We start from the raw sequence: 20567 nt of genomic DNA, 5'->3' as shown, positions 1-20567 counted from the left end.
AATTTTTCTTTACTTTGCATTTTTATGACATTACATTTTTTCTGAGTCGCTATGTATTTCATTCATATTTGATAGCCTAACAACGAACACTTTCTTCAAGAAATTGGTCTTTGTTTTAAATTCTCGTCTATCAGCTCAAAAACAAACATCAAACAAATTGAATAAACACTTAATAAATTATCTAAAAACTTATATCTTCTCAATAATAACGAGAATTTCGTTTATTAAAAGAAATTTCCAAGGAAGTTTTACGTGTTCATATAAAGTGTGTGTGTGCAAACTGCTTTGGTGTCTAAAGAAAATTTCACCATAAGTGTAATATTACAATTGTTTTTTCATGGCTCATTTCTACGATTGATTTTAGGAAATTGTGCGCGCAAATGCAGACTCGTATTAAGAATTTTTAAATTTCTATTGAATGGTGTTTACTTTTGGTTGCAAAAGTCTTGTTTTTGAAGATTTCTGCACATCATATTTTTAATAGATGTTGGTAAATACTTTTATCCGTTTACTTCATCCACGAATGTGCGGCCAAAAAAATCAATTTGCGACAATCAAATTACCACTTTGATGCCCACAAGTCTCCAAATACAACTCTTCTATATCCCAAGTGTCCTAATACAATCTAGCACCTGTAACTGATACCTATCACGTATAGAGAGATAAGTTACCGATTCTAAATCTGAATCAGTAAAAAGATGTTGAACAATGTAAACAGTCAAAAATTAATAAAAGAGATTTATCACGTGTACACATATTAGGAGTCCAAAATAAACACGGAATGAAATTTCAGAAAGTACTTCCAGGTCACACTGTGTTGTGAAATGTCACAAATATTTCAGGTAAATTCGATTAGAAACAAGAAGATACATACTGAAAAAATGATTGCAGATATATTGAATTCAGTTGCAATGTTTAATTGATACCATGTAGTTTGCCTAAGATTCGTCTAAGTCACGTTAGCCAATAATGTCTGTTCGTTTGCTCACACAATTTGTCAATACATTGTTGTATAAAGGAACTATAACTGTAATACAGGTGGGAGGTTAAGCTATCTTTAAAACCAGGTTTAAACCAGTTCATGAATATAACGATTGTTGTCCAGTCGTTCCAGGACGTTTAGTTTTGTCAGGTTTTATGAACTTCTCCTCTATTTGAGCTTACCTTGTGTTAAAAGTTTTTTGTTAATACAATTTTTTTTTAAATGTTTGCCTTTCGGATTTTTGAGCTGTTAAATGGCGATAGGATACAACCATGGTATCATAAATACAAATAGCCTCAAAAAATAACATAGTTTACGGTTGACTATTATAAAACCTTAAAAACCAATCACTGAGAGTTAGTGTTAAACGCTTACAAAGTACCTTTATCCCACACCATACTTCATCTCATTAACTTGTTATAGAAAAATATATAAAAATCCCTACACGCACCTGATTGTGTATAAAACTTAATGTTCGAAGGTAAGGTAATATCGAGCTTATAGTCTTTTGATGTTCTGTTTAGGACATTGATTGCTTTTTTCATTTAGATGTTTATACGTTATAACTATGTCATACTATTCTGTATGACCGTTTAAAATGTTAAATGTGTAAACTGCTATTCCAAATGGTTCATAATATAAGAACACTGATTAATTTTCCCTTAAATTGATAGTCGAATATAAAATAAAAGAAATGATACCCCTTCTTAACAGTTTGTAAACAATTTTTGCTAGTGTTTTATGAATGTACCATACATTTTCAGATACTGTGTATTCTCCATGAATTTCAGTTCCTTTCTGTTTGCCTAATGTATGCATTTCTTGGGAATGAAATTCATTCCAAAAAATAAACATTTGTCAAATTTTTCTCATTAACTGTAATTGCAAACTTTTATACTTCAATTGCGATCTTAGTGCGCAAGGAAAATGATCTCTGTTAATTTGTTCGTCGTAATTCAGCTTTCAGTTAAAATGAAAAAACTGATAATAAACGAATCATAAGAAGTATGACATTTATTTTCAAATGATTGGCATTTCCCGTTTCAGAGTTATGTTTATGTTTGTAATTTTAATCAAACACGGCATTTTGTTAAACGATACCTTACAAAACCATCTGCATTGAATGTAACGTAATGGACCACTAAAACATTTGTGATTACAGTTAAAGTTTGACTTCCTCCTTTGTTAATACTTCCTGTTTCCCGAATATTAGATGCAGTGGCAGTGATATATATCTACAAAAATATATGCGCAGTAAAATAAAAGTACTAATGTAAAGGTCTATGAGATCTTCTTGCTTTATGTCAATTATGGTAATGGTTTGCAATTGAAATTCTCTTTTATTCCGTTTCATCATTACTTTAATCAGATTGTCTTAAACGAAGTTATTTTTAAAATTTGTAACGTATTTCTACCTACATAACATGCTATTCTTTACTTACTGTCGGAATCTTTTGAGCAAATTGTATTATCCTTTATGTAATTTATTTGCCGACGTTTCTATCACTCTGAGACGTTATATGTTACATCTGTATATCTTATTGCTGTAAGACAAATTAAAAACAATTATATTTAATACATTTCAGTTGTTTAAATTAATAGCTCAAGTAGAAATAAAAAAGAAATTAAATTCTTGTTGTTAACATTGTTCAGTACAGACTGAAACTACTTTGTCTTTAATAACAATTAGAATTTTGTCGTCATAGTGAAATCTGTTTATTTCATTGTTTTTTGTCGTTAGTTTTTGTCAGCAATAATTGTTTTCCCTTATTGTTTTAGCATAAATCAGGATGTTTGTATTCTCTTTGAATTGTTTACCATATTGTCATGCCAGTGCAATAAGTTTACTATACGGTATTAGTTTTGCCTATTGTGGAAGGACGTACGGTGACCTGTATTTGTTTAGATCCACATCTTTTAGTCTATTTTACTGAGTTCCTTATCTAAAGGCTAGACTAAACGCCATGATAACCGTATCACCATGGAGAAAAAAATTTAGGACATTTTTAATGCATGATGGAGGTGAGAAAAACTATTTATGAAGTTTTAAACTAGATACGTAAGGGATAGCATTGACCTCGCACCCTACTTAATCTCCAAAGAAAAACCCTTTATTTCAGTGTTGGTGATTGTCATTGAGTAATTTTCGTTGTTCCAGATATTAGGTTAGGGGTTTTCCTAGATTTTGTATTTTGTCAATTGTTTTTTTTTTTCTTTATATTTAAACGACCACTATAATTTTTAAACGTTTTGTCTATTTTAAGCTATCTGGATGTTATCGATTTTCGTAATAAAATCGAATATCGTACAGATTCAAAAAAGATCTTGATATTAATGCCTTGAATATAGTGAAGTGAAAAGACTCATAATTCTAATCGGTAAAAAAATAAAGTTAATCTATCTTACATATGAGCTGCGTCGGATAAAAATCGACCGGATGCAAGTGCACTTATACTTGATTGATTTTGGAACATTCAAATACGAAATAAAATATGAATTTGGGTTTGTTTTGTTGGGTTCTTACATCAACTCAATTTTCAAACAGTTACAGACCTTGCATAGAGATTTGTTCAACCCGAAATAAGTTTTCATATGTATTGATTAATTTGTATAAGGTTGATTTCTATCCGACCAGCTCATATCATGAGGAAAGCATGTGGTTTACACGTGACATTGTCGTTACTGTGGAAAATAGTCAAGTTTCGGTAAAACGGAAGTCAATTGTCACTATTTGTTTTAAAAATCCTCGTATTGGACTGTGCATTTATGCTAAAAATTCAAATACTTAAAATAGTATTTCATGTTTTGTAACGCACTTATAACAGCATAGCTATGTATGTTACTCCGTATTGGTAAAATTATCAAGCTTATATAAAAAAAAATTTATATCCAAACCTACTCTTCTCCGGCATAGAGTTAATATCCGTCCCATACGTGCTTTGCTATACTTTACTTATTATGACGTCATATTGAGTAAAGTGCTACGTAGTATGGAACGGAACGGAAATGTCTCTGCGTCGGAGATTGCAAATCTACTGGAAGTCGGGTAGATTGTCAAATACTTTTATGTAATCAAAGATTATATTTTTACATTTCAAGGTATTGTTTGTGTCCCAGTAGCGACAGCATAAACTGAAAAGTCGAATGTACATGTAAATATTTATAATTTTGTTTATTGTGAACAGAAATAAGTTAATTACATAAGCCAATTCAAACTTAATCAGATATTAAAGTCTAGCAAAAAGTTCATAAATATTTAGACGTAACAGCATTTTTCTAATTCGTAAGTTTGTCTGGATTTAACATAGACAGTACTAAAAGTTTTGATGATATGATATCAATTAAAGCACGGATAGAAGCTCTTATAATTTGTCTTTTGTAATTTAATCAGTGAAATTTTTTTTTATTAATATGTCTGTCAAATCAATAACACACATAAATTCTAAAATCGAAACCTTTGTCTATCTGATGAATAAAGGCAACAGTAGTATACCGCTATTCGAAATTCATAAATCGATTGAGGAAAACCAAATCCGGGTTACAAACTAAAACTGAGGGAAACACATCAAATATAAGAGGAGAACAACGACACAACAGAAACACAACACTAAAATGCAACACACACGGAAACTAACTATAATATAATAATGGCCATTTTCCTGACTTGGTACAGGACATTTTAAGAAAAATGGTGGGTTGAACCTGGTTTTGTGGCTAGCCAAACCTCCCGCTTTTATGGCAATGTTAAATATAACATTAAAATGACAGGACTACAATACAAATAAATGGGAGAACATACAGGACAGAGACACACACAAATAATAGCTATCAAAAGGTATCAGGCTTATAATTTAATACGCCAGACGCGCGTTTCATCTACACACGACCTCTCAGTGACGCTCAGATCAAAAAAGTTCGAAAGCCAAAACAAGTACAAAGTTGAAGAGCATTGAAGACCAAAAGTTCCAAAAAGTTGTGCCAAATACGGCTAAGGTTATATGCCTGGTATAAGAAAATCCTTAGTATTTAGAATAATTCATACTTTTGCAAACAGTAAATTTATAAAAATGACTATATAATAGATATACATGTTAACAACGAAGTGGTGACTAACTACAGAATAAAAACGAATACGTAAAACAACCTAAAGCAGCACATAAAAAAGGCACAGCCGAACAACGTATTATATGTTAGCCGAAGAAATCGACGCACAATCTGACATCACATATAAATTTCTATAAATTTCTAAAAAATAGGATAGAGTTCAAGATAAGGTTTGTAATACTGATATAACATGTATTAATAGCAATGAAAATTACAATACTTATTAATATACAATTGTGGTAGTAATTAGATAATTAATTGTATTATCAAGCTATGTCGGTATTTCTTCTAAATCTAAATTGTTCTCGTGGGAGTGTGATCTTTCATTATTATAATACAAAAAAAATATTACACTCAAAAACAGTAATTATATTTAGATAGAAATTTAATCTTCTCTGAGTACAAAAGAAAATATATGCATTACAGAAATACACGTTTAGGTCTTCTCTAGAAACTAAATGATCTAACTTATCCGATAAACGTCTTGAAAAAATAACAAATAATTATGTTACAAAACAATTAGTGTAAACACATTACCAAATTATTTGTTACGCAATGTCAGTAAATTAGGTGGAATCAATCACATTCACTGAAAAAAATATTTATGATGTTACTAAATATATATGCCTTTAAACCATTTATGTGAATCTGTGTTTAAGAAATACATAAATAAATCAAGAAAAGCGCAACTGAATGCAAAACATAAATATAAAACATGCGTCGCAGATCTCATATCTGATCTGTACATGTCCTGTCATATACAATGAAATATTTATTCGAGGGCTGATCAAAAAGTGCGCAAAATAGTAAGTTTTCCTTAAATTTATTTTTCTACTTTTCATTCTGATAACATGATTTTTTTCTGAGTTACTATTAATTTCAAGCATATTTGATAGCCTATTTAATTGTGCACATACCAATGTATGACGTGGACATGGTCCCGAATGTTCCCGATCACTTTCTTCAAGAAATTGCATTTTATGTAACTTTTGTATATCAGTGCAAAAACAAACATCAATCAAATCAAATTGATAAATGATAAATCATAAATCATCTAGAAATAATTGATAAGTGCCGCAAACGACGAAAAATGTTGATGAAAGGCCTGATTCTTAAGTACATATCAACAAAGTCTGACGCATTTAAAATGCGATTGTCGAAAATAAGTAGATAGTTTGTTTGCAGAAAAGCATACATAGAACGTCTTCTGAAATAGCTTAAGTGCATTTTCCATCAAAGTTTGACGTTAACATACAAAATATGTGTTATTTTTTTTTATAATAAACCAAAGAGACATAAATCATATTCGTATGTATATACCACAATTATATGACAATAAAGGGACTGGCAAAACAATTCTGGTGTCTAAATAAATATCAGCATAAGTGAACTATAGCAAAATAGATTAATCCGTCCTAGGTTTTATCAATTCAGACAACCACTGAGTCAGTACGGCTGCTGGTGAACTATGAATCCGTGAATGTGTCAGTTGTCCAACAGCGAGTGATTTGGTACTAGCAAGATTTGGTTGCAACCAAGTTATAAGTTATGCAATTGTTTTTAATCTAAAGTTGAAATTTCGGCGGCGAAATTGGTCGTATTGATGCTTGTAACTGATTTTTTTTCAAATTTCCAGATTTTATGCATAAGTTAATTCTAGAAAAACGTTTCTTGTATCATGCAGAAATTAATATGGTCCGAGTACACAGTTATTTCGTAGTGCATTTCTTTTAGATAATAAATGAAAATAAAAAAAATCCCACCTGCGCTTTCTCAATAATATTTTTACAGTGTGTTGTACTACTTTTGGGTTAAATTATATCAAAATTATAGAAATCTTCATCAGCTCTAACTCAAAATATGGACAATTTCATGTTAAGGGGGTCTTGAAATCTTTTGACAGCTTCCAAAGTGCTAATTTTTAACCTTTTTCAGCTGTACCAAATCACTACTTTACTTTAAAATTCATGACGCATTTTTTTTTACAGTGTAATTTCATCCCCCCTACTTGCTATTTGAGGCATAAAACATGAAGAAATACATTTGGAAGAGGAATAAAAAACAATGGAACTCACTGTGCACACTAAGGACTATATTTGTGGACAACGAAAATCAAGGGACGATATCTGTGTTTCCGGACCTAATAGGATAGAAAAACTTGCCCCATCTTAATAAAACTTTATATGACTAAAGCGTTATATATTATGAGACTGCTGACAAAGATTCATAGCAATAGGATATATATTATAGACAATATGATAAATTCTATATTCAACTTTTCGTGTTAAATTTTGACATTATAATTGAAAAAAAATTCAACTATCAACATTTGGGGCTTTGAAAATGAAAATATTGAAAAAATTACTTTTTAAATGCCTAAATATATAATATATCATGTATTAAAAGCAATAGAATTCTCATTTGATTTATCAGAATTTTTCAAAAGTCAAATTTATATGAGCCTGTGCCAAAAAATGGAGTTTTTCCAATGAAGGGGGGGGGGGGGGGGGGGGGGGGGGGGCTTAAATGAAGATGTAATATTTTCCAGCAATTTTAAATTTGTGAAGTTTTTTGGTTATAAATAATCCTTACATATGTATTTAATGTACTTTAAATGGAAAGAAAAATTACAAATAGCATACTAATTAGTATAAAAGGGTCTAAAGCCAAGTAGGACTGAAAATAATTTCGGGTGAATTTAGGCCGTAGCAAACATTTACATTTATTAAAAATGCATACTGAAGCTATAGGAAATAAAAAAATGTGTCTTTTTTATAATTTCTATACTCATGTTACATGATACAATAAATCTGAGCACAAAAGGACTCTTGCATTCAACTTTTTTTGCAGACAGTATGGTCTGATACAAAGATTTTTCACTTTTTAGTGAAAAACTTGCATGCAATTTTAGTCTCAATAGGCTTACATTTGAACTACTTGCTATTCTATAGAAGAAAGGAAAGATATTATGTGAAATGAAACAGGTACAAAAGAGATTGTAAAGTGCTTTTTATACAAATTTAGTGAAATCTTTATTATGGACTTCAACTTTTATGTACCAAGCTCCTCACATTCAACTTGGTCCAAACAGGGCGTTAGACGAGGGTCATTCATACAACACATTTTGCACATATTGTCTGAGATAATCTTCTTTTCTGTAGATTCAGAGTTCACAAATAAGTAATACAACTGGATTACAGCATAGAAACACAAATATTGACACATGAAAACCTGTCACATAGAAAGTCAGAATGCCACTTATGCATCAAAATTGAAAAAGCTTTGAAATGCTTATTTTGACCATATAATGCCAAAATGGGTCATTTTTGCAGAATTTCTATCAAATAAAAGTTTAAATCCTTTAGTTTCATGCTATTTGACAAATTGGCACCATTAAGTCATTCAGGGAAGTTGCCAAAGTACAGATTCTATATTTACTGATTTCACCTCTTAGGTCCGAGTACACAGTTATTTCGTAGTGCATTTCTTTTAGAAAATAAATGAAAATTAAAAAAAATCCCACCTGCGCTTTCTCAATAATATTTTTACAGTGTGTTGTACTACTTTTAGGACAAATTATATCAAAATTATAGAAAGCTTCATCGGCTCTAACTCAAAATATGGACAATTTCATGTTAAGGGGGTCTTGAAATCTTTTGACAGCTTCCAAAGTGCTAATATGTAACCTTTATCAGCTGTACCAAATCACTACTTTACTTTAAACTTCATGACCCAATTTTTTTTACAGTGTAATTTCATCCCCCTACTTGCTATTTGAGGCATAAAACATGAGGAAATACATTTGGAAGAGGTATAAAAAAAAATGGCAAGTAACACACTGACCACACTAAGGACTATATTTGTGGACAACGAAAATCAAGGGACGATAACTGTATTCCCGGACCATATGGTAATTCGAGAAACATGTGTCCTGTGTCGCGCACACATAAATAACTTTATTCAAGGCACACGTGTCATGTGCACTAAAATCAGTACCTTACTTTTGTCTTTTTGGCTGTTTTTTATTCCGTAGGGCTGGCTGGAGCACCAGTAGATAAACAACATACCAGTCGACTAGCACTCTCGTGTAATTACTGGCTTGTTAGGAAGTGTTTTTGATTATCGAATTTACAACGTACATGGTATAGCTCATGAATAACATTACCGGAACATGTTTATATATCTTCGTTGGGGTATAAGGGATTAAGTATAAAGTGAGACAGCAGTCTCGTGAAATAACGGAAAATGGGTTGATTGTAAATAAGCCAGTGTCGTAAAGTACTCAGTGCGAACTATACATCAAAGAAAATGCACTTTCCTCGTTGTTGTCAGCATATTGATTAAAAAACTTAAAACGTACGCGTCATATCAGATGATTCCAATGGCAAAACAGATTCATATCGTTAAGATGATGATTTAACATTGGACTCTTGTAAATCGGGGATGGTATTTTAAATGAAAAAGGCAATCGTGCGGGAAAATTATCGTCTTTTTTGTAAAAGATGAGTGTTATGTTGTACGGTACATAAATTATCATTGACGTATACTTCACATCTTCAACATATTCTTTAAAATATAGCAGATGCATTGGCGCCGCCATATGGTTGTTATCAAAGAGTTTAAACTCTGGAATGTTTAAGGTGGAGTGTTATTTGCATTTATAATTTTAAACTATAAATCGTAAAACACATTAGGTTTGCTTCATACCTTGACCTTTATAATCTGGACTTTGAAAAATAATGGCCGGCTAAGAAGCTAATTTTAAACTTCACAACAAAAGATATAACATCAATTTGTCTATTGTGATGTTTCTAGCTTTGTGTAGCAATAATCTAAGTGCACCATGCATACATAGTTGTACGACATTCTGGTGCTTGTTTTATATTAAATTTTCCTTGATCGAGGGTTCTACTTACGAGGAATATTCAGATCAAAATGTTCCTAAGCATAAGACTGAAGGAATCATTTCGATCAATTCATGGTAACAGCATCTACCTGTTATAGATATTTATATAAAAAATTGGTTCATTTCGCGATGTCACAATCATGTCATCTTTTACTCGTTCATGACTTTCGACCAAATACGATTGATCACTTGAGTATTAAACGAGAGCATATATAGTTATCCAAGGTACCAGGATTAAAATTTAATACACCAGACGCGCGTTTCGTCTTCATAAGACTCATCAATGACGCTCATATCGAAATAGTTATAAAGCCAAACAAATACAAAGTTGAAGAGCATTGAGGAACCAAAATTCCAAAAAGTTGTGCAAATTACGGCTAAGGTTATCTATTCCTGGAATAAGAAAATCCTTAGTTTTACGAAAAATTTTAAGTTTTGTCAACAGGAAATTTACTAATTTATATATCACCATATAGTACCATTTATGCTCACGCATGCACTTCGGGGCGACTTGGTTAACTTCAATTGATCATGGGTGTTAATATAGCTTTAATGTTTTTATTTATCTGTATTGTTTTGTTTACTATTCTTTGTCTTTCGTCTTTTTTTTTCTTTTTACTATTGGATTGCCTGCTGTTCGACTTATAATTTTCATTGTACCCCTTTTATATCATTCAAGAAGTTGACGCAGTATTACTTTATATGATTAGTGTAATAAAATTCTGATTGATTGTACATTACTTGTCGTCCAATAGGAAATATTTCGTGTATACTTTAACTTAAAACAAGAAAAATCAACAACAGCGCATTTAGTAAGGTTCTGCAAAGTGAACCAATCCCAATGTAGGATGAGATGACTTCAAAATATACATGCAGCTGTAGTATAACATATAAAAAATATCGTCAACAAATCGAACAGTTTGACTAAAGTACTATTTAAGGGTGTCTTTATCAACAACATCTTCTGGAATGTTATAAAAGAAAAACGTGTTTACTAAGTATTTCCGGCAGGTGCGACGTAATTTGTCTAATTTGTACTATCCTTCATAATAATTGTTCAAGTAACCAATCCTTTGATCCATACATCATCACAACTTTATTTGATAATTTTCCCTTCAGGGAATTGATCGAAAGTACCATTTACACACCTTTACGAAATAATTTGCAGTATTAAGTGTCTAGAAAGTTGTTTTGTTAATACAGGTTAACACGCGATGTCGCTAACATGTAATTAATAGTTTTATAAACGACCTTTGTACAGTAAAACGGTTGACAAGTATGATATCGATTTTATTGCGCACGACAAAATATTTCTTGATTGACTAGCTTCCCTCAAGTAAGCACTACCTACCTGCTTGCGAAACTAAATAAAAGAGAATATTAAAACCAAACGTACATAATCAGAACAGACAAATCATCCAAAGAACAACTTTGTCTGAAACCCCTCTGTTTAAAAGGAATATTTTCATTATGTATCAACCTAAAATAAACAATCACATTTCATTTACTCATGCAAATAGCGATATCTTGTGTTCTGTGTGAATGGTATCTACTGGGACTGTACAACGTTAACATTGACGGTTGTTTGCCTTTATTAAACACTTGATTGCTGTTTAATAAACATTTGTATGTTAAACAAGAATGAGAAAACTTTTTGTTAGCAAAGTATGAATTATTCTAAATACTAAGGATTTTCTTATCCCAGGCATATAACCTTAGCCGTATTTGGCACAACTTTTTGGAACTTTTGGTCCTCAATGCTCTTCAACTTTGTACTTGTTTTGGCTTTCGAACTTTTTTTATCTGAGCGTCACTGATGGGTCTTATGCAGACGAAACGCGCGTCTGGCGTATTAAATTATATGCCTGATACCTTTTGATAGCTATTATTTGTGTGTGTCTCTATCCTGTATGTTCTCCCATTTATTTGTATTGTAGTCCTGTCATGTAATCTTGTCATTTTAATGTTATATTTAACATTGCCATAAAAGCGGGAGGTTTGGATAGCCACAAAACCTGGTTCAACCCTCCATTTTTCTTAAAATGTCCTGTACCAAGTCAGGAAAATGACCATTATTATATTATAGTTCGTTTCTGTGTGTGTTGCATTTTAGTGTTGTGTTTCTGTTGTGTCGTTGTTCTCCTCTTATATTTGATGTGTTTCCCTCAGTTTGAGTTTGTAACCCGGATTTGTTTTTTTCTCAATCGATTTATGAATTTCGAATAGCGGTATACTACTGTTGCCTTTTTTTTTTTCCTATTCAAAAATATGCATCTACAATATAATCACCTGGCATGTAGACTATTTCAAATTAAAAGCTATAGAAAATGAAATGAGAAACCATGTGTCATTTTTATTTTATTTATCTATATATAATGTTATAACAGTATAATTTTTTAAACTTTTGTTTTTTCTGGGAAATGGTTCAATATCACTCTTTTGCTTGTTTTTGACGAAAAAAAGACCAACTTTCTATGTATTTGTTTGACACACAGGGTCGAAATCTAAGTTTTCAAATCCTAATGTACAGCGCATGTTCTAGTAAAATTTTACTACGATGGAAGATTCGAACCAATATAACTTTATTTTTATCCAAAGTATATAACTTTACTATTAACAGAATTTTGAGTCACGTAATATTTTTTGGATATTAAATAACTTTTCAAAATATGTCAAAATTGCCGTTTTGACCCTATTGGTATTTTCAGGCGTTTGTAATTAGGGCATCTGTTTAAAGTATGCCATAATGTTGTTTGTTAGAATCTTACAAAACACGCATGGAGCTGTGATACTCGTAATTAACTGGGAAAAGAACACTATTTATGTATACCTTATGAGCTGGAAGAATAACTATGGACATTGTATTATTGGGAAATTCCTGTTTAAATTAATCATCGGGAAAATTACCTTGACTTTACATAAAATGACTTCTAAAATGTGATACTGTTAATTAAGGTAAAAATGAAACAAATTTTAAGAATGACCCTATTTATTACACTAGAAATAATATCATTTTTGCACATTGTGAAATTTCCTTTTTTATGTAACAGCTGCTTTTAGAATATCGCTACTTGCCAGATACTATATTCTAGAATTTTGGTTTTCTCTAAGTACATGTTTTTCCTTTTTATAGTGTTTAAAGGTTGATGTTTGTCATTTTGTTTGTCGTTTATTGTTCTAAGCTTTAGTCAGGTCGTTTGTTTTCTGTTATGAATGGTTTTACATCTCGGGGTCATTTCTAGGGTACTATACGGACTGGTCATTTATAATTGTTGATGGCCATACGGTGTTCTATTGTTGTACGTTCGTATCCTCGTACGTTGGTCTCTGGTGAATTGTTTTCTCATTGGCATTCACACCCACCTCCTTATTTCTGCATTGCTTACAATGATGCTAGTGACCCATAGGTTTCAAATTGTAAAATTTAAGTCATCATGTCAAAAGGTAAGGGTTACGATCACAACTTAGATGACCGTTATAAAATATCTGTGATGACAATATGATAGTCACAACTCCTTTCCTTGTTCAATTCAATCCTGAATATAAAGTGAGATTTATTACCGACTGTTGACATGTCATAATCTATACGAAGAGAAATGCAAGTAGCACAGGTTTTTCTCACTCTTCCAGATCTTGTTTATTTTACTTCCATTTTAACTGGATTTTGTATAATGTGATGTGATCTATGTTTTATGGGGTTATTTTAACAAAAGTGCTTTCTGTTTATGCTAATCAATTATTTTTGATAGAATTCCGTTGCATCTTCTAATATTCTCGAACACAATGTCAATTCAGTAAAGTAGTTTGCTACATTAAACCATAAAAAGAATCTAACCGCGTCAAAAGATTTTGAGTTAACTAGTCTTTAATGATTGACAATACCGTACAAGATAAAACCCTGCATGGATCTGTAGCTTAAAACATGACAACAGTAGGGTTCTGAAATTATTGAAATGATTCTTAACTTAATTCAAAGATTATAGCTATTTATACATTCTCATTATTGGTAAGTTAGGATTAAATTCTTCTAAGTTCATCATTTCACTCCTGTAATAGAGTTAGCTAATGATAAATATTTCAGAAACAACATTAATACAATTTATTTGACGTCATCACTTAAGAATGAAATTGTTCAATTAATGATTACATTTTAATCCCTGATACCAATTTCAGTGTGCATGACGCGTGCTACTACATTACCCTTCTTTAAATACGATTGAGACCAATTGCTTTTTAAACCTATAATAAATAAAACGTTAGGAATCCGCAAACCCTGAAGGGCATAAATAAAATACCAAACTGAAAACAGTCAGCTGTCAATTGTGCCTGCAAGAGTTAGATAACATCTGTCCTTTGAACCTCTTCCTAGTCTCATCCATAGCTTGAATTACATCTAGAGTTTGACAGTGAGGGTACGTGAAGAAATTAACTTTACGACAAGAGAGATACATTCAATTTTCCCCGTGTGAGCTTTCCATATTTATTTTTGCAACATTCCAGCAGCATTTGAAAATTAAGTATATATATCTTCAAGTTTATTGGATATTCAGAGCTTGCGTATGCTTGTCAGAGGTTTGCTGCTTACAAGATAGATACTAAATAAACTCATCATAGATACCAAGATTGAAATTTTGATATTGCGCCCGACGCGCGTTTTGTAAACCATTGAATCTTTAAAATGAAGATAAAGTAATTTTTTTCAACACTTAAATGAACACAGTTATGACTATCATCAAATGAGACCTATATTACTAGATTTTACTAATCATAAGCATTGTTGCCACTTGTAAAGCAGACTGTTTACCCTTCCGAAGCATCCGATTTTATCTAATTTATTGATTATGTTGGTGAGTATTAATAATCCTTAGTTTTCTGTGTAGAAGTTCTTAAGTCATAGAGTTTCATATCCATCTTCGACTCATCTTCTTACGAATCGTGCTTTGTACTTTTGTAATGCAAGTAATGCAAATGTAAATATTGATTATTTAGATTTAATTTTTCATTTACAAACTTCAATTTTTGTAGATTTAAGTTGTGATTTACTGCAATATGTAACAGCGTGATTCATTTAGCTGTTTGTTGTGTAAATATTGCTATACTACTGCAATATCATTACAATTAGTTCAATATCATTCATGCTTGTCAGATTTTCATAAAGACTATTTTATTCTTATTTTCTATCGACTAAAACATCAACTTCTTTTTTTTTAATTTTAAGTGTATTAACTTTTTTTAGATATATCAAAATTTTTTTTTGTCTACCGTTGCATTTGTTCAATTGAAAGATAGACTACATCTTTTCATTAAGCAGGGCTTTTTTCTACAAACTGTGAATCGTAGGTGCCTTGTTTTATATTTTGAAATGTTTTCATTGTGATGAACCAAAAACAATACACTGAAAATAACATCATCAAAATGCTGATTTTTTTTTATCGCCAACATATTTGTTGAGTTTGGATGACTGCTATTTTAAGTAAATGTCGGCATTGAAATGGGTACTTATTCTGCAATTCATCTTGTCGACATTTTTTTAGGAAATCATATGAAGCAGAATTCATACAAATCATACCAAAGACATGAAGAAGACAAAGTCATGCCAAATTGTATATTTTCTGTCAAATATATTGATAATTACATTTCACTCAATTACCCATATTTCAATGAGTGCTTTCATCTAATATATATCCAAGCAATGGTTGATTTAATGATGGTCGACTTGAAACTAGAATCTATGACACACGGGATGATTTCAGCTTCTGTATTGTCAACCTCCCATTTTCGATCAGTAACATAACCTCTGTCCTATCGTATGACGTTTATACGGAAGTCGGTACGTGTCATTGGGATTTTTTTTTAATTTTAACTCGTGATAATGATTTAGCAAACTCGTTATAACGACTTTGCTTACTCTTTATAACAAATTAACTAACTCGTTATAACGACTTAAGAACACCCCCCCCCCCCCCCCCCCCCCCCCCCCCAGATATCTTTGTCTCGATTTTTTTTCGCTTGTGTTTTTATTTATAGATTTTCAAATTTCGCATAAGTGCACATATACTAGAAACAGAAGTTGGAAGATGATCAATTGCAAAAGATAACTTTGAAGATGAAATACATTTTTTACTTAAATGTCGAAGCGCAAGTAATTTTAAGTTAATTCAGAACTTTAAGGGTTACAAATTTAAAGATATTTACTGAGAAATTTAAATTTGTCTGGCTTGTGAGAACGGAAGCGTACATGGACCTTGTCCTAGTTGCGTAATAACGCTAATGGTTACTAAAATGAGGTCTCTTAAATGCCTTATAGTGAAAGAAGACGCTTTATTTATATTCATAAATCAAATTTGAGTTCACAAACACTTAACTTTCAAAACACGTTTCATGTTATTGCTATTCTAGAAATTTCTGAAATTATTGTTCGTTAGCTTGATACAATTTTTTTCGAGAGTTCATTGTTTACTTGCTTGTTTCTGGTAACAGAAGGCTACTTAAAATAATATAATTTTAATGCTTTATAATTTGATTTATCGTAATAATTAAGCTGCCTTATTGCTTTTTATTGTAACAAGAATGTTATTTTTGATTAGCATTAATTTACCCAAAAACATTAAGTAAAATCAAATGCCCTATAAGACAGAACACTACCTAAAAACAACCAACACATTTTAATATTTCATAATTTGATATATGGATATGAATATACTGTCTTCATGCACTATAAGGCATTTAAGGGACCTTATTTCAGTTGCCATTAGCGTCATTGAGTAACTAAGACGAGGTCCATTTACGCTTTTGCACTCACGAGCCAGACAAATTTAGATTCATCAGTAAATGCTTTTAAATTTGGAACCCTTAAAGTTCTATATAATCTGAGCATTGCTTGCACTCTTCGACATTTAAGTAAATAATGTATTTCATCTTTAATGTCATTTTTGCAATTATTCATCTTCCAACTTCTATTTCTAGTTTATGAGCACTTAGTCGAAATTTACAAAATCTATAAATAAGAAAAAAAGCGAAAATAAATCAAGACAAAGATATGAGGGGTATGGTTAAGTCTTTATAACGAGTTACTAAGTCGTTATTACGAGTTAGCTAAACTAAGTCCTTATTGTGAGTTAGTTAAGTCGTTACAACGACTCAATAATACCCCCCTAATATCTGTGTCTTGATTTATTTTCGCTTGTGTTCACCTTAAAAAACAAAAACCGCGAATAATGTTAGTAGAAAGATCGACTGAAATCTACACTACATATATATAAATTGTACGGTCACCATTATGAATTGGTTGACGAATCGATCTGTCTGTGTCTCGACTAATTACGATATTTTTCTCAGTTTTAGATCTTTTAAAAGATACCAAAATAAGTCATCTGACAGGTTAATATACCGGTTGTGTCCTAGTCTAGTGTGATTGGTTGGAAAAACAGGAGATCGATGCTAGCAAGAGACCCTTACCTTGTCGACGAACCTGATCTTGCTACTATTGGAGACATTGTTATACCTCCATGTTCTGTTTTCGTCTTGATTTCTCATTGATTTGTATGTTCCAAATGGATTTATGACATTCAAAAATAAGTAAACTAATATTGCCATTAATCAAACCTACCACATGTGTTGTCCATGTACCTAGAACATTATCAGTGTTATTCGTTGTTGTTGGTCTTCGTTTGTACGGTTTTTTAGAGTTGTCTGTTTTACTGTCTACTATCTTTGGTCACATCTGGCTTATGCTTTCTAAATCAAATCATATTGTTTATCATAAGTAGTAAAAAATTTAATTGATCTTGAATTTTTATATATCAAACTGTCCATAATTATATGTTTGGGAGGTTTTATATATATATTTGTTAAACCTATTGGTGTGATATTAATTCATTAGTTGAAGGCCATTGTTTTACTGCGTCGAATTTACAAAATGAAAAGGCTTTCACCCATTGGGGGCCTTCGGCTCTTGTCTGCTCTATGGTCGGGTTGTTGTCTCTTTGACACATTCCCCATTTCCATTCTCAATTTTATTTTAATCTTTGATATCAACTTTATTGTTAAATCTATATTCTTACCTTTTAATCAAGTCTTAATTTTACCAGACAGAAAATAGATATGCGTATTATTTTGTCTACATAAGTCTCATATGTGAGACTCGAATCAAAAGAGGTGCAAGGCCAAATCAAATATTGCGAAGTTGAAGATCTAGAGAATTAATAAACAAAGACAATAAGCAGGATTTTTTTTCTTTTTCTTAACATTACTATTACAAGATTTGATGTATATTTAAAATTTTTAGGACATATGGGAATATGACGAATTTTAAAAGGGGATAATGTTTTTGGACATTTAAGAAATATTCTAAGTACTAGTATATTATATATCGGAAAAAAGTAGTGGAGGGTAACAAGAGGATATTGAAAACTCACAAGTCAAAATATACATGGCAGAAGTTTTCAACTATAAAGATATAAAATAAATGCAGCAAGGTCTTCTAGTCGGAAAATAGACAAGATATTACTATTGTTCATTCTTTATGAAATACTTTAGATGTCGTATTCATTATACTATTAGTTTTTCTATGTATAATAATATAGAAACTTGTTAATTATTCATTTCAACAGAGTCTTGAATAGGTTATATGTTTCTGCATGTATACTTTCTGAAATGTCGTCGCAGTATATGGAAAAGAAGTTACAGTTTTGATCAGTTTTGATCAGAGTTTAGAAAAAAAAGAAAATGTGATTAACAAGACGTTTTGGTGGAGACAATCGTCACATCAGTATCCATGTGTTTATATTCTATACCCTCAGAATTAAGGAAAAATTTGAATTTTAAGTTGCGATATTCAATTTATTTTCAGCCGCGTTTTACTTCAATTTGAAAACAAAGGTTTTTCAATTTTGTTTTCAAGCAAACCATTTTCATTTTTAAATGGAATCCCTTGTCTCTCTTTTGTGTTGCATTTTGTAGACTTCTTTTTATTTACATTTTCGACATGATGTCTCCAATCGTTTTGCAACCTATGGATTTTGATCACTACTATTATCATCATTACTTTATTTGTAGAGTTAGAAGGCACATTTTAAGTATAATAAAACTGAGAATGGAAATGGGGAATGTGTCAAAGAGACAACAACCCGACCATAGAGCAGACAACAGCCGAAGGCCACCAATGGGTCTTCAATGCAGCGAGAAACTCCCGCACCCGGAGGCGTCCTTCAGCTGGCCCCTGAACAAATATGTATACTAGTTCAGTGATAATGGACGTCATACTAAACTCCAAATTATACACAAGAAACTAAAATTAAAAATGATACAAGACTAACAAAGACCAGAGGCTCCTGACTTGGGACAGGCGCAAAAATGCGGCGGGGTTAAACATGTTTTTGGAGATCTCAACCCTCCCCCTATACCTCTAGCCAATGTAGAAAAAACAAACGCACAACAGTACGCACAGTAAAAGTCAGTTTAAGAGAAGTCCGAGTCCGATGTCAGAATAGGAAACAAAAGAAAATAAACAAAATGACAATAATACATAAATAACAACAGACTACTAGCAGTTACTGACATGCCAGCTCCAGACCTCAATTAAACATGTTTGTATTGACAATATCATCCAAATTTTGGTAGATTGCGGTAACCTATAGTTGTTAAGTTCTATGACATTTGGTCTCTGGTGGAGAATTGTCTCATTGGCAATTATACCACATCTTCTTATTTTCAGTTGTTTTGCACTTCTATATGCAACAACAAGATTTGTTAAGCTGTCAAACTGTTTGTATAGTGTAAATATGCATTATTTGCTTTCTTACAAGGATAGCATGACATGGTGGTCAATATATGCTTGTCATGTTTAAGTTTCATTAAAACCTCAAAAAGTTGATGATGTCCTTTATTCAATCCAAGCAATGATCAAATAATTTATAAATCGTCTTTTTTTTTTCAACACAAACTTATCCATGAATATTATGTTTGGACAGGTACTCTTTTATGTTTGTTTACTCATGTTTTAATATTATTTACTTAATTGAAGGTCAGTGTTTTATTGCATCGTATTTACAAAAGGAGCAGACTTTTAATCTTTTATATCAAACAAGTTAATATCGTTTCATGTATATTCTTACCTTTTCATTAAGTGTTTATCAAACGGTAACCCTCGTCGGAAAAAGGATTCTGTTCCACATTGTAGATATGTACCTGAATCGATGGGTTTAAAGATGAATGTTTGTATGATTAGATATATAACTATGTAAAGTCAAAAATGGATAAGGTTGTATGGCTTAATAAAATTTGAAATAAGGACTTTATAACACTGAGTACAATGTATCATAGTTTAAATAATGACTAAGCCTTTTTAGAAATGTTACGCATCAGCCTTCTTTTTTAAATGGCGTCCTAAATACAAAGTCAATGTATCATGTCAATTTTGATTGGTTTTTAAAACCGAAAATATAAAGCACATGTTTCGACAATAAATCTTGAAATAGTATGTTTGTTGTAACAAATATCCTAGCGAACTTGCCTTAAATAGTAAGTTGTCGAGTATGTGATGTATCTTTTTTATGAGCCTATTATGGTTGAAAT

The 20567-nt window shown here is 31.4% G+C and overlaps 1 long non-coding RNA gene across 1 annotated transcript; it reads right to left on the bottom strand.

The window, feature by feature from the left end:
• Window positions 1–1999: 1999 nt before the first annotated feature.
• On the bottom strand, window positions 2000–20248 carry LOC127734413 (uncharacterized). Its single transcript, XR_007997545.1, has 4 exons — window positions 20108–20248; window positions 17602–17729; window positions 2425–2526; window positions 2000–2217 (listed from the first exon to the last, which is right to left on the bottom strand). It is a non-coding gene; the product is annotated as an uncharacterized LOC127734413 (long non-coding RNA).
• Window positions 20249–20567: the final 319 nt, after the last annotated feature.

Source organism: Mytilus californianus, unplaced genomic scaffold, assembly GCF_021869535.1.
Source record: "Mytilus californianus isolate M0D057914Y unplaced genomic scaffold, xbMytCali1.0.p SCAF_3, whole genome shotgun sequence".
Lineage (NCBI taxonomy): Eukaryota > Metazoa > Mollusca > Bivalvia > Mytilida > Mytilidae > Mytilus > Mytilus californianus.
The sequence above is the reverse complement of the archived record's forward strand: the minus strand, read 5'-3'. Positions and strand labels throughout refer to the sequence as shown.